The sequence below is a fragment of the Hippopotamus amphibius genome, chromosome 6 (assembly GCF_030028045.1).
Source record: "Hippopotamus amphibius kiboko isolate mHipAmp2 chromosome 6, mHipAmp2.hap2, whole genome shotgun sequence".
Classification (NCBI taxonomy): domain Eukaryota; kingdom Metazoa; phylum Chordata; class Mammalia; order Artiodactyla; family Hippopotamidae; genus Hippopotamus; species Hippopotamus amphibius.
Genome location: NC_080191.1, coordinates 30536007 through 30550544, shown reverse-complemented (window position 1 = coordinate 30550544; position 14538 = coordinate 30536007). Strand labels below are relative to the sequence as shown.

At 35.4% G+C, this 14538-nt stretch overlaps 1 long non-coding RNA gene across 1 annotated transcript in view; it reads left to right on the top strand.

Annotated features, from left to right (window-relative positions):
• LOC130855842 (uncharacterized) overlaps window positions 1-14538 on the top strand; it is a 56937-nt gene that overhangs the window by 34430 nt on the left and 7969 nt on the right. The window contains exons 2-4 of the long non-coding RNA XR_009054382.1: window positions 7829-7940; window positions 10641-10782; window positions 11445-11483. This is a non-coding gene — a long non-coding RNA (uncharacterized LOC130855842). The remainder of the gene's footprint in view (window positions 1-7828; window positions 7941-10640; window positions 10783-11444; window positions 11484-14538) is intronic.

The window sequence follows — 14538 nt, the reverse complement described above, 5'->3', positions numbered from 1 at the left end:
ATGTTGTTTAAGTACTTTGATCCATAGATTTCTTCCATCACTCTCTGTGGTGGGGTGACTGCCCTCCTTCGACCCAGCAAAAAGACTGGAGTTTTATTCTTTGAAAACAGAGCAGAAGGTCTTTGGACTGGGATGTGCCAGGAATAGTGTGAAAAATCAGGTGAATGAAGTGAATACAGACTTACTGAATGTTGAGACCCCTGTGCTCTTCCTTCCTCATTTCCAGAGGCTGGTTCAATGTTGACAGCCTTTTAGTTCCCTCCCTTAAAAAGAGGAGAGGACAAGGTTAATGAGACGTCTGAAGAAGCCTCTAATCTGAAAGATAGAGACAAAAATAATAATTGAAATAAAGACCTTAGAAAGGAGAAGAAAGTTCAATTATTCTCAGAGAAATAGGAAAAAAATTGCAGTGTAAAGGAACATTTGGTGGAAAAAAGAGAACATGATAAAAAACGTGATAGCAGAGTTGAAAAATTCAACAGTAGCGATGAGAGAGAATGTCAAGGAAACCATCCAGAAACTAGAGTACAAAAACAAAGAGATGGGAAATAAGAGAAAAATAAGACAAGAAGAAGATGGTTCAGGAGGTACAGTATTTGAATCATAGAAGTTTCCAAAAGAGAAATCAGATGAAACAGGGAATCATCATAAAAGCCAAGGAATCATCAACAAAATAATTTAAGAAAATTTCCAGACATGAATTTCCAAATTAAAAGGGCTCACTAAGTGACAGCAAAAAAAATGAAAAATAGACCCAAGTGAAATTTCAGCTAAATAGAGAGAAGCTTCAAGATAGAAAAAAAAGACAGTAAGTATGCCATGCAAAAAATAAGGAACCAAATGAGATATCTCAATAGAAGCACATTTCTCTAGAAAAGCATGGAGCAGCACTTTCAATATTATAAATAAAAAAATCTTTCAGTGTAGAAATCAATGCCCGCTTACCAGTGTAATGGTAAAATAAAGATATTTTCAGACATAGCAAATCCTCAAATATTGTATTTTGCATACACGCTTTCTCAGGAAATAGAGGATGTACTCTAATAAAACAAGGCAGTAAGCAAGAAAGAAGAAAAGAGGGAATCAAGAAAACAGGATACCCAAATTAGAAGAAAAACAAGGGAATTATCAGCATGACAAGGAAGAAAATTCCTAGACAAGAACTTTGCAGTATCCCTAAAGAGGAGTCAGTGCGAAAAGAGAATGAGTGGCCTTCTCCAGATGGATGACTCCATAACAAAATAATCGGAACTGGTAGATTTCCTAAGAAGAATGATTTTGGGGAAAATGGTACTGAAAGGCTATTGTGAAAAATTAGCAAAAGATTTAAATAAAACCGATCAAATGAATAAAGCAGAGCTATTACCAATGTCAAGAAAAATAAAAGTTTAAAAGAAAGTGTAATTTTAGTAAATTCTAAAAAGCTCAGATATAAATATTTACGTAGTTATAATAATGTAAGCAATTAATTAGGAAAACCTTTTAATGTAACTGTATTGTGGGAAATGGGGAGGGAACCAGGGGAGATGAAAATTTCAGGAAGCTAAATGCTCAATCAGCATCTCAGAAAGCTGATTGATAATATTTAAAATTGAATAATCAAAATATGAGTATATGCATATTATTGAGAAATATGAACAGGTATGAAGAAGGACTCTCTGAAGGAATTAAAAATGATTGCCTCTGGGAAAAAATTGCAGAAGAGATTGACAGAAATGTATTGTATTCTGTTATATATGTTCCACTTATAAACTATGTGTATGTATTACTTTTTCAAAAATAAAATTAATGTAAAAAGAAATAAAAGAACATTAGTTTAAAAGATTTTCATATTCACAGTCATTGAACAATGTGTGTTAAGAATTCCCTGTGTGCCTGGCTCAATGCTCTGCACTGGGGCTAAAACTGGAATAAGACAGCGATCCTACCCTGAAGGAGCTCATACAGTTGGAAGATGTCAGACGGGTGATGAGAGAAACATGAAGCAAATAAAAGAGAGGACATTACCATTAAGTGCTCGATGTAGAGTATGAATTGTAGCATGGGAATTTCAGTTGTCTAAAAGACATATAAGAGAAAATATTTCTTGAAAAATAAATGTTTGTTACAGTTTAAAAGAGGTTACCGTATTAGTTCGTTAATAGTAACAGCAGCAATAGCTGCTACCTTTTTTTTAACTGCCGCCAACGTATTAGAGACTCATACTCGGTCTTTTACCTACATCCTTTGATTTAATCCCAGCTCTAATGAGGCAGATCTTATTAGCCTCATTTTACAGATGAGCTGAATCATGGTAGCGTTAAGAATAGAAATGCTTCACATCTGTGCCAATAGCTGACATGATTCAGACTCAAAGGGAGGGAATGAACTAGATTATCTTCTTGGCTTACTTCAAATACTGTGATTTTATAGCGTATTTCTTTCTGTAGGTTGCAGTCAGTAGAGTTGAAAAGTCACTGTTACCAGAACCTCACAATAGTATTGAAATGGACCTCTGTGCTAAAGCATGGAGAGGTCTTTGCAAAAGAAGAGGTCTTTGTCCTGCAAAACATTCCTTTAAAAGTTTGATATTAACTATTTATCTGTACAGATATATATAGCTTCCAAAGTATTTCTTCTTTCTCTTTAAGTAAACTTCTTAAAATTTCCATGTGAATGAATTCAAAGCACAATCAAAATATGTTTAATTGTTCTCTTTCTTTGTAATTCCCAAAATGCTAATATTGCTAATTGTACTTTTAATATATTCTGAATAATTTAATTTAAACTCTAGTTACTTAACTCCATTTTCCTGACAATTTAGTCACTGTGCACCTGCCATATTTGTCTCTCTTTATAACCTAAAGTAAAGGGTAAAAACTGAATAATAAAATAAAATGCTTAACTCTATTTTGTATTCATTCTGCCAACCTATTATTGAAACACTTTGAAGAACATCTCCATGTGATCCGTGTAACTGTCACCATACTGTATTCTAGGTTGAAATGAAATGACAGATATTATCAATATTTGATGTCCTTTCGTCCTATTATTCTCTATGTATGGTTTTGCATCTTGATGTCAGATGACTATTCTGAAGAGTAAGATGAGATTTCATATTTGCTAAGAGATTTCTCTTTTTTTAATACTTCATAAATGCTCGGGAAGTCAAGAGTTCAGCCATTGAACATCTAGAAACCATTACGTAAATTATAAAAGCTTTTAAAGTCCTCACCATAAAAGCCTCATAGAAGGTTATTTTCATATTTAAAATTCACTGTAAATTTATTTTTAGACCAGAAAATGAGTTGAGTTGTCTTTAAGCTACTGTAATTCCCAGGTGTATTTCCAATTAATTAGAGTCATGTCAAAACAGGTCTGTTGAAATTAAATTATCTTTTTCTCCCTTTAAAACACACTTCCAAATCTGGGAGAAAAAGATTCAATAAACTACCAGCAACAACGTTCTGAAATCAGAATGGTAAATAAAATGTTCTAAAGGTACACAGAGATCTGTTTTATGGATTTAGCTTTGTTATTCACTGGTCTAAAGCCGATCTGTATGCATAAAAATAAATAAAAAAATGACTCAAGGCAGTAGTCATAATCCCTTCTTTCCCTGTGTTTGTGCAGCACTTGTTCTGAGCCCTCCCAATACATTTGCTATTTCCTACTATGTATTGTGTTTGTGTGTGAGTCTCATCTCCCTTACTACAATACAGCTCTTTAAGAAAAGCCCCTTCTCTTACTTATCTTTTTATTCCTACTGTACCTAAGCTCTAATTTTGCACATATTTAGCAATCAATACATTTTTCTCTTGACACTTAAAAAAAAAAATCTGTCCATTAAAGGATACTTGAAGAACACAGTAGAGGTAAAAAACAAAATCCAATGAATCACAGTTTCTTCATCTAAAAACACCACATGATATTTTAAAATACTACCCCTCCTTTACTGTTTTCCTATTTGTGGCCATTTTTATATAGTTATAAGCCTGATGTCTGCATAATTTGTATGTAAAGTTAGACATGATAACATGAACAGTTTCCATGCTATTTTTGAACTGTAGTAAACAGTGAAATAGCTACATAATATTTCATTTAGAGCATTTAATACATAAAATTATTCATAATTATTTTGTTATGAGGCAGAAAGGTTATTGCAAACTAAGCTGAGCCTCTAAACGCTCAGGGTTTTGAAAAGCTGTGCATTGTTTTGAGGATAGACGTGGGGCCAGTGATCCAGTGATAAGACCACATCTCAAGGTATAGGTTTTAGAATGCATTGTATCCAACTAAGGGAACTTCGTGTTACCCACGGCTCTGAAGTGTGAGGTACTGGGGTTCATCAGGTATCATTGGCAGTTTTGCTCCCCTGCTTTTCTAACTTTACCACCCAAAAAATCAACCTCTTCCAGAAGAGGAAGCAGTTCACAGCTTTTGGCAGCTGAAGACCTGCACTGCCTCAGCTTGTTTCTAGTAGACACCAAGTCACCTCATATTTATACTGTTGATTAGGATGCTTCCATTAAAGAGAAATTAACCTTTAAGAGAAGACCCCTGTTCTTGGGATTTCACCGCCCATAGAGAAACCCCTTGACTCTATACATGGGCTCCCAGGGCAGTCTCTCCAGGCTCTATCTCTTACCCACACATCTTAACCCTAATAACCCCCTGCTGTCCTGGATTGCAGCCTCTGCTCTGTACTTTATATTCAGCTCTCTGCTTGATCCTTTTGAAGCTAATGATCTACTCAGGTAGTTTTTTATTTTTATTTGGAGATGGATGGAAATCTCCACCCAAGTTCTGTCATGGACACTGCATTTTCTGGCATGCTCCATTCCAACATCCAGGCCCAGATCTCAAAACCTCCTTCCAGGCTAGAGCTCTAGACCACCTTCTTGTGCAAGAGAAAAGATCAGACACTGATTATTTGGAGATAACTTTCACATTTTTTAGTGCCTAATAGGTGCTTAGTGAATACTTGTTTACTATTTAGACATTTCCTAGAGGTGCTAGAAAAGAAAAACATTTTTAAAATTCTTTAATGGAAGTCAAAATAATGGTTACTTTTGAGGTTGAATAATGCATGGGACTGAGCACGAGGGAAGCCATGGGTACTGGAAATATTCTATAGCTTGATTTAGGTGGTTGTTCACACACTTGGTAAAAACCCAGGAGTTGTACACTTACTTGTGTGCTTTTCTGAATGTATGTTATGTATCAATAAAAAGTCACCCCTGAAAACAAAAAGCAAAATCTTTGCATGATTAGAATATTTCTAAAAACCTTTTTACCTCTAAAAATTCTGAGATTCTAAGACAAATCCAGTAAATAAACATTCAGATGATCCACACCTGACCAGAGTACCTCTATCATTCTGGCCCATGGGTGGGGGTGAAGTTGTCAGCACAGAGTGAGCTAGAATGGAAATTAGAGTCTGGTGCCTGCTCACCCCAGCTCTAAATGGCATATCTTCCCAATGTCTCTAAAGGAACTTAGAAGACAGACCAGGAAACAACCTCCCCCGCTCCAAAATTCAACAGGGATTGCTCATCCTTCCACTGTTCCCTGTCTCTTCTCCCTAACTTCATTCCTTGGCTACTGCTATTCTCAATACTTGTTTCAGTATTGCCTCATTTGGTGGAAACTCTTCTCCTGCTTCCTGATATTGTTCTGTCCTATTTGATTCTAAATTTTCCATATCGCCTCAGTTTCAGTCAGCCTGGCTCTTGCTACAAGCTAGGTCTGAATGAACAAGGTATAGCTGCAAAATAGGACACACAGCAGCTGGACTAGCCTCTGGCCTCCCCACTAATAGACGGGACACAGGAAAACTGGATGCAGAGTACAACCATGAAGGAGGCCAGGCCTGAGGTCTGCAGCAGAGTAATCAGAATTGGGAATTCAGGCAAGGCTTATAGGAACGGTTACCTATTAAATATTAAGAAGGAAAAAGAGAACATATTCATAATCCAAGAGTCGAGCTTAGCAGAAGGCACAGAGTTGGAATTTGAAGGCAAGAACTTGGCCAAGTGATTGAACATCAGTGATCAGAATTGTGAAAGATGAACGTGCAAGAGAGAGAGGGAACTGAAAGCCAACTCTGATTCATCCCGAGATCTCCTATAGGGTCATGTTAAAGCAAAAGCCAGTCCCCAGAGAGGCTGGTCTGAAGCCTGAAGGTGAGGATGAACAGAATTGCCTGGATGATGTGAAGAATAAATGACAGGGAAAGAAAGGCAGCTCTGTATTTATACTATATCCTCCAGGAAGACAGGCACAGGTTTGCTCCTCAGCCCCAAGTAGTTATGTTTGTGCTCTTTGAGATTTATACTTTCTACTATAGGACATTAGACTTTTCAATATTAGATTCTACGGGGAACCCGCTAGTCCTCCTAGATCCTTTAATTAACAGTAATTTCAACTATGAGCCAGGAATCATAAAAACTAACAAGGAAATGTTTCACTAAAATTTTAGTAAACGAGATCTAAAGTGTAGATTTTTGACTTATTTAAATGAATAAACTACTTATTTAAAATGGACAAATGAACACACATGTAAACAGTATTCATTTATATGTAGTCGCTGAGAACCTGTCTTATCTGTTCTTAAAGCAACTTCCAAGGGCATCTGTTAAGAAATACCTTGTTCGGGAAATAGCAGTGTGGTGGTTAAGACTCCTGGCTTCCACTGTAGGGTGCACAGGTTCAGTCCCTGGTTAGGGCACTAAGATCCCAAATACCGTGTAGGGCACAGCTAAAAAGTAAAAAAAAAAAGAAAAAGGAAAAAAGAAATACTTTGTTCTTCTTTGTATTTGAAAGTATGAAAAGACCTTGTGTTTATTCTCAAGGACTTTTTACTCCCAACTTTATCTTATTTAAACTAACTTGATCTTCCTAAGAATATGAATTAATAAAAATTTTCTAATGAAAATAGTCCTTTTATCCTATGAGTTATAAAAATACTTGAAAAATTAACCAGTTCATTTAAAAATCCTCTTATTCTCTGCAAGTAGCAACTGTTGATGTTTAATGTTTATGGAGCTCAAAGAAGTTAGAAATAGAGAACTAAATTTAAAAGACATTTTATGAATTTCATTGTTTGGCTTTCAAAATATGCCATTATGCCTGGAACAAATGGTTCAGACTCAGAGTTTTATCGTGAAATATTAGTTCTGGGAATGCAAAGCTATTAACATTGTGTATTAGGGTTAAAGTTTTGATGAATTAGTTTATCTCCATTTAAATGTTTTACTCTTTCTTCACAAAGAAGAATGTGAATTCATAAGAAACTACACTAATACAAATTATAAGATTAAAATACTGCTATTGGTGGGTTATCTCTACAACATACAACAAGAGAAGAGCTTGCTCCAAAACTTTGCCATTTACTGTTGCAAAGACCTCAGTCACAGAAACATAGAATGGATGTGATACAAAGCTTGAATAATACTCCTCTTTAAAGCAGGATTTCCCATCGCGGTGTATGAAAGGAGATTGGTAAAGGCTCTGAACTGTCCTCTTTTATTCCATTAAATATAATAAACACTTATTTTCTATTGTGTCTTCAAACATTCAAATACAGCCCATCTTTATGAACCTGACTCTTCATTTTATTGTTCTGCTGAATTTTGCTAAAGGTGACTTATTTTTCCCAGTCCTTATGAAATATTTTTACAAGCTCATATCCCTTGGACTCTTATCAGTGGGACTTCCTTGAGGCCTGAGTTTAAAGGATGTCCCTCCATAGAGGATTTGAGTTTGCTGAAATGCCGAGAAACTTTATATTATATACTACCAGCCCAGGACCATTTTCACATAAATTTGTGGCTTCTGTTTTTCCCAGGCACATGGGGCATAAGGATTCTGGCCCCAAACCAGAGAGGGAACGCTTGTTGAGATTTCTCAAGGAAAGAATTTCCTTTTTTCCCTTTTATCAAGGACCAAGGCCAAGAAAGGTAAGCATCCTTATAATCATCATCTCCTGGCTAGGATAGTTCACCCCCTTACCATGTTCCCTTTGGGATTCCTAGATTTGCCTCTGTGTCTCACTCCAATCTCTCACTTTGCATATGAGCCTATGTGTTCCTGACTCTGACAATCTACCCATTAAAATAAAAGTTTAAATTGCTAGGGATCAACAGATGCCCTCAGTGCAAATGCTGACTTTAGCACCAACCTGGAGAGAGAATCATAATTTCGTATTGTCTCTGAACTTTAAGGAGTTCCCTCACTTTCCCTATAGTTATACATTTTTAAAAAATATTTTATTCAGTTGTTCTGTACTTTCGCTTCAAGACCCAGGTAGAAGGAGAATATTTCATCTGTGATTTGATCTTCTCCATGTAGAGAGTAAGAAAAGTAAGAGAGCTGGTGAAACCACCCAGTGTAAAATCTTCTGCTCTAGAGAGTGTACTGTGACTTCTGCTCACATTCCCTTGGCCAAAACATGTTGATGGCTGAGCCTGATGTCTATGGTGTGGGAAAGTATGCTCTTCCCAAGGAAAACACTGTTAGCACATGGCACTGGTTGGACGTATATAATCCTGTTAGGGAAGGAGAGAATTGAATAATTAGAAACAATATACAGTCTGTCACAAGAGAGATCACAGGTGGAAGAGTAAGTTTGATGAATAACTTGATGTGTTCACATCAGACATGTGATGCTTAAAATGTCTATGAGACATCCAAGCACAGATGCTGAGCAAGCAATGGGATATATGGGTCAGAAGTTGAAGGAAAATATCTGAAGGGGAGAGATATATTTAGAAATATTAACTGAAAATGGTTACTGAAACCTTATGGAAGTAAATGAAATCTTTCAGGAAGAAGAGGATAGACTTGCCATTTGCACATTAGTATTTGCATTCTTCCAATTTCCCTTAAAACACAAAGCTCTCTTGGTCTTTCAATTTTCAATTTTTTATAGAAATGTGGCTATCAATAAATACTTCTCTATTATAAGAAAATCAATAACTGAGGTAAGCAATAACTGAGGCTTAGGGTCAGTATGTGAAGGATAGCAAAGGCAGTAGTAAAGTGGAAGAGATAGTACATGTCCTGTCCAAATGGACAGGTGACATACAGCTCTAGCTAACTATTGCCAGGTGGAAATATTAGCTTAGGTTGTCCAAATGGTCCAGTGTTTTCAGGAAAAGCTGAAAACATATTTAATGGGTAATCCCCAATTTTAAAATATTGAATATAATTATTTCAAAATATTGTAAGGACCAAATTATTACTATTAATTATTATTATCATTGTCAACATTATTAGTGTTATTCACTATCTGTGGGCAGATTTGGTCTATGGAGTCACCAGTTTGATATATGATCTATGATACAGAGTGAGAAGAGGACAAAGAGAGAAACTTGAGAAAATTTAAAGAATGAACAGAAAAAGAGAACTCCACTAAGAAGAGTGGTAGAAGAAACATAAAAGGACAGGGAAGTCACAGGTCCCCTAAAAAAGGGAATATTTCTAGAAGACCCTAATCTGGTTATTTTAAGGCATTGATGCTTTCTTATTTCTCAAAAATGCACAAAAAATGTGTTTTTTTATTACTTGAACTAAAAATATAATCCTGAGGTGCTGGTGTATTAAGATACCACCACAATTTTTAAGAAGTTAGGATATGCCCTGGAAAGTGTCTACGGTGCAAAATCTTTGTATATTTTTAAACCAATGCATTTTATTTACTAATGTGCTGTAAAATGTTTGTCCCTCCATGAATAAAACATACAACTATGGCTATACCAAAATATGAAATATGAAAACTGTTATATGTAATGCATCAAAAAATTTTTAAATGATAATTTTAAGCCAGAAAATATAGCACAGCTTATGGAAATGTGCTAAATCATTTTTCAAGCTATGGGAAGTAACTATCTCTGAGCATCCAGGTGTCTCTAACAAACATGCTAAAATTAGACAAAAAATGCATTAAGAGAGACTGGCATCAGCTTTCAAGGAATCTTAAATGAAGGGTAGCACTATCTGAGCAACCACACTCAGCCGCTGGACACTGAGTCCTTAATGGCGTGGATGCTACTTAAACTATATGGTAAAAAAGCAGTGATTCATTAAATTCGTATTTATTCCAGGTTGTCAAGGCCCATACTCCCTCAGGCAAGGTGAGCTTTATAGTAAAATGAATTATTTTATCAAAAGGAAAATTCATTTAATTGAAGGTAAAGATTCTAAAAATAAGGAAGAACCCAGATTATTAAAGATTATTAAAGTCACAATCACCAAGATCAAAATACTTGGCACCCATTGACCTCAGAAAGGAGACTCGTTACTCATTATTGCAGTCTACCACCAAAGATAAAAAAATGTACGCCCAGACCACTGAACCAGGAATTGAAAAAAATCGCTTATGAATATGTCCCTTGTTAGCATCTTTCCAAAGAATATGGGTAGTTGTCTGATTTAACTTCTAGACAATATCCCAGGAACTGCCGTTAAAGGCATTGGAATCAACTCATTATCATCACCAGAAACTGTAATGTAGTTGCATATGTTTGGCTAAATATAATAGAAATCTCTTTGAGTTTTCTTCTGTTTTTTGATCTTCCCTTACTCCTTTTGTCTCTCCTAAATTTGTTTGGTATTGGAGTCCTCACTTCCTTTGAGTAACTGTCTTTCCTTGACCCTAGCCTGGAGAATTGGGTGCTAAAAAATCACAGCACTTCACCTTCATGACCCAAGAGATGGTTTCGTGACCAAGGCCTGACAACCACGGCTGTCCACTGCACTGGCCACAAGAAGCATCAGAGCAATGGGCAGGACTAAAGCGAGGTATTCAGTCTGCCCTGTAATACCCCCAAGTAAACAAGTGCTCTCGTTCTTTTGGGGTACTAAGTGGAGTGATATGTACGCTTCGCGAAGGAAGCTGTGGAAGTGGAATGGAATTAAGCTACGAGCGTAAAAGAAAAGACATACGTGATAGAAAAAATCCTGAAGACCTTATTTAAATCTCTGGATTCAGTCACCCTGAAATACAGAATAAATTCCTTTATATCCTTAAACCAGTTTGAATTGAGTTTTAAGAAACAGAAACATTTATATAAATTATTAACATCAAATACCAACTATCCATAATAATGTTAGCATTTGAATAAATTTAAAAGTAATATATAAGCCTCTGGTGAGGCATAATTTTTACTTCCTCTGTGACTTTTAAATCTTTATAAGAGTTGCTACATGAAAATTTCAGAGACTCACTACCCTTGTCTGACTCTTTCAAGAAAGATATGTAATTAGTTATGAAAAATTACTGAAGACTGATCTTTGAGAGAAAAGAAACCGGGATCTACATAATTGATAAGCTGCAGAGTTCATCTCCAAAAAATCTGGAACTTGCTATATTTAGCATACAAAAAAAATACATTTGGCACGTATCTTATAGCAAAATGAATTTTCATGTATCTACAAAAATGCAATATCTTCTTATTTTATAGAAATAAACCATATCTAGGATTCCATGCATGCAATGAGAGGTAAGTTCTCAATTCTCTATAGCAATAAGAACAACTCTAGAGACAATTCCAGACAGAATGTTTTGTGTGAGCTCTCAGAGCTACACAGTGTAAAAGTTTATAACTAGCAATGTGTGAAAAGACTCAAAGAAAATTATTTCCTGTACTAACTGTGTAAATCTACTGCAAATAAAAATTTATCTATTGAAAAAGTTTGAAATAGTGGGACAATCTTCTGTTCCCTTCCTCAGTATTACAATTTAGTTTTATTAATATTTATTGAGCACCTAGTATGTGCTAGATTCTGAATATAAAAAATGAATATGACATAGCCTCTGCTACCTAGGAACTCAAAGCCTGTTGAGAATTTTCTTCCATTATTCCTAATCTCGTTGGGGAGTCAATGACTTCAACACTGAATAGGTTATTAAGGAAAGAGCTTTCTCTACCATGGACCAATCTGGCCTTTGTCTCAATAAACACATCATAAAACTGATTTATCTGTAGAAGCATAGTTGAAAGGATTGGTTGTGTGTAGTCTTATTTCTGTGGTGCAAGGCTAAGTCCTGTTCTCTTAGTTGTATTTTTTTATCCCATTTACCTACTATCACCACCATTACTCTCACTGAAAGTACTCAAAGAACTTTGGAAGCCTGGAGCAGGGTGTACGTGAACTTCTTGTACTACCTTTATGACTTTTTGGTAAATCTATTCTAAAATTTTTTTAAGTTTATCTTTTTAAAAAAACAATGTGTGGATAATAAGCTTTTCGTGTAGGTATTTTCAATACATTTTGCCAGCAATTATCAATCAGTCATACAAGAAGCTTAGGACATTGAAAAACAACTTAAAATATTAACGCTATTATCTTATTAGATATTATATATATATAATATATATGTATAATATATTAGATATTTTCCTGAAGTGAAAACAGAAATGAGATTTCTTTTAGAGGTAACTTTTTTTGACCATTACTTTTCAACACATGTCCAGGGACCACAGAAACCGAAATATATCAAAGAAGCTTAGTGGCATCTGCTGATGTTTCCTAAGGGAGGTGTCACTGACATTTTGGTCAGAACAGTTCTCTATAGTATCTCGTGAATTAAAGGATAACTAACATTCTGGCCCCTGCCTTGTAGCACTCTTTAGTTACTGTGACAATTAAACAAACCCAAATATTTCCAAATACCTACTGGGAGAAGGTACCATATGGTACCTTCTATATACTAGCCTATTCCCTATTTTTGGAAAGGGGTAAATAGAAGTCCAGAGAAGTTCTATGGTTTGATTAAGGTAGCAGAGTTCTAACTAGCAAGCAGGCTTTTCTTAATATTCCTAAGATATATGACTGCTTTTTAATACTATAATATTACTTTCAAGGTTTCTGAATTTTTGGTGCTTGGATTTAGTGTGTATTACTAACTGAAACTCTCAAACCAGAAAACTCAAAGGAGAAATTCCCTGGCAGTCCAGGGTTAGGACTCGACACTTTCACTGCCATGCCCTGATTGGAGAACTAAGATCCCGCAAGCTGTGTGGTGCGGCCAAAAGAAGAAGAAGAAAAAAAGAAAACTCAAGGCCTCTAGGGAATTGGATTTAGTGATTGATTTTGAATTACTAGTAGATTTTTTAGAATTTCATTTTCTATTAACATGCGCATATACCTCATGACTCTTAAGGACAATTTAAGAAAATAGTTAAAGACAAAGTAAGCAATAAAGTAAACAGTGAAGATGAGAAAGATCTCATTTCTTTCTAGCAGTGCCACAGTAGATAAATGACTGCAACATCAGGATTAGTGGGAGCAACCTTCAATGTGGCCATGGACCCAAGAAGAAAATTGTGTATACCTACAGTAAAGGCACAGAGAGGAAGGTCAATGTCAAGTCTGCAAATATTGGACTGGCTAGAATACCCCTTATGTAAAGATGATTAAGGAAATTTAAGGCCTAGGAAAAGATTCTGAAGGACAAGGGAAAGAAAATACAAACCCAAAGCTCAGGAAACGGACAAGCCTGTGAATTTTTTATACTAATCAAGCAGAAAAACATTTTAGAAAACTCCTTGGAGCTCACAATCGCCTGGGAAAAGACAAAGTAGAACCTCAGGCAAAAGGTTCTATTTATGAGGCACTGTCAATATCAAAGTTATAGAACAATGAACATTTATGTGTTGAAAAGCACAGCATCAATTATTGTATACATATACGTATATGATAAAAATCTGTTAGAAACAGGAAGAACTTGAGAGCCACCTCTGCAATTTTCCGTAGGGTATATTAATACTTCTCATACTTTGACAGCTCAAAGGGATTTTTTTTTATTCAGAAAATTTGGATAACCTCATTAATGAGGTTGAGTTTAGATAGACACATAACTTATCATAGGAAATATATCCTTTACAAGAATGCATGAAACTACTAGGACACAAAACCTCAACTATGCCAGGGTAGAAATGGTAAATGCCATATTCTCTGACTACAGTGTAACAGAGCTGTAATTTAATGACAATAGCTTAAACAAAAAGGCTCACCAGTGTGGAAAATGGAAAAAACATGTCCTAAATACTTGTTCTGCTAAAAGAAAACCAAAGCTAGCAGTAAAGAATATTGAGCATATTTTAAAAAATAAGAACTCTTCCTATTAAAATATACAAGACATGGCAAAGTTATATGAAGGCGAATACATAACCTCTTATACTGAATTATTTAATAGAGATAAATAAAAGAACAAGCACTGTAACAAAAATAAAACGTAAGATGTTAGAGCAATGAAAATAATAAAAGTCAAACTAGAAACTAAAATTAAAATGTGTGATTTATAAAAGAAAAAACTGGTCTTTGGGGGAAATTTTTATTTGAAGGAATATCTCTGAAATTCCTTATTCTTGGTTCAGGAATTAGCAGAAAAGAAATATGAATATAATTCTAGAAAAGTTACTAAGCCTGTCTTTGGTCCCATATTGTTTCCTGGGTACTCAGTGGTAATGCTGATTTAAAATCCAGAAATCGCCCTCGGTCATAGATCCAAAAGAAGTTCAGCTTCCTGGCAAGCTCATGGCTTCCCTCAAA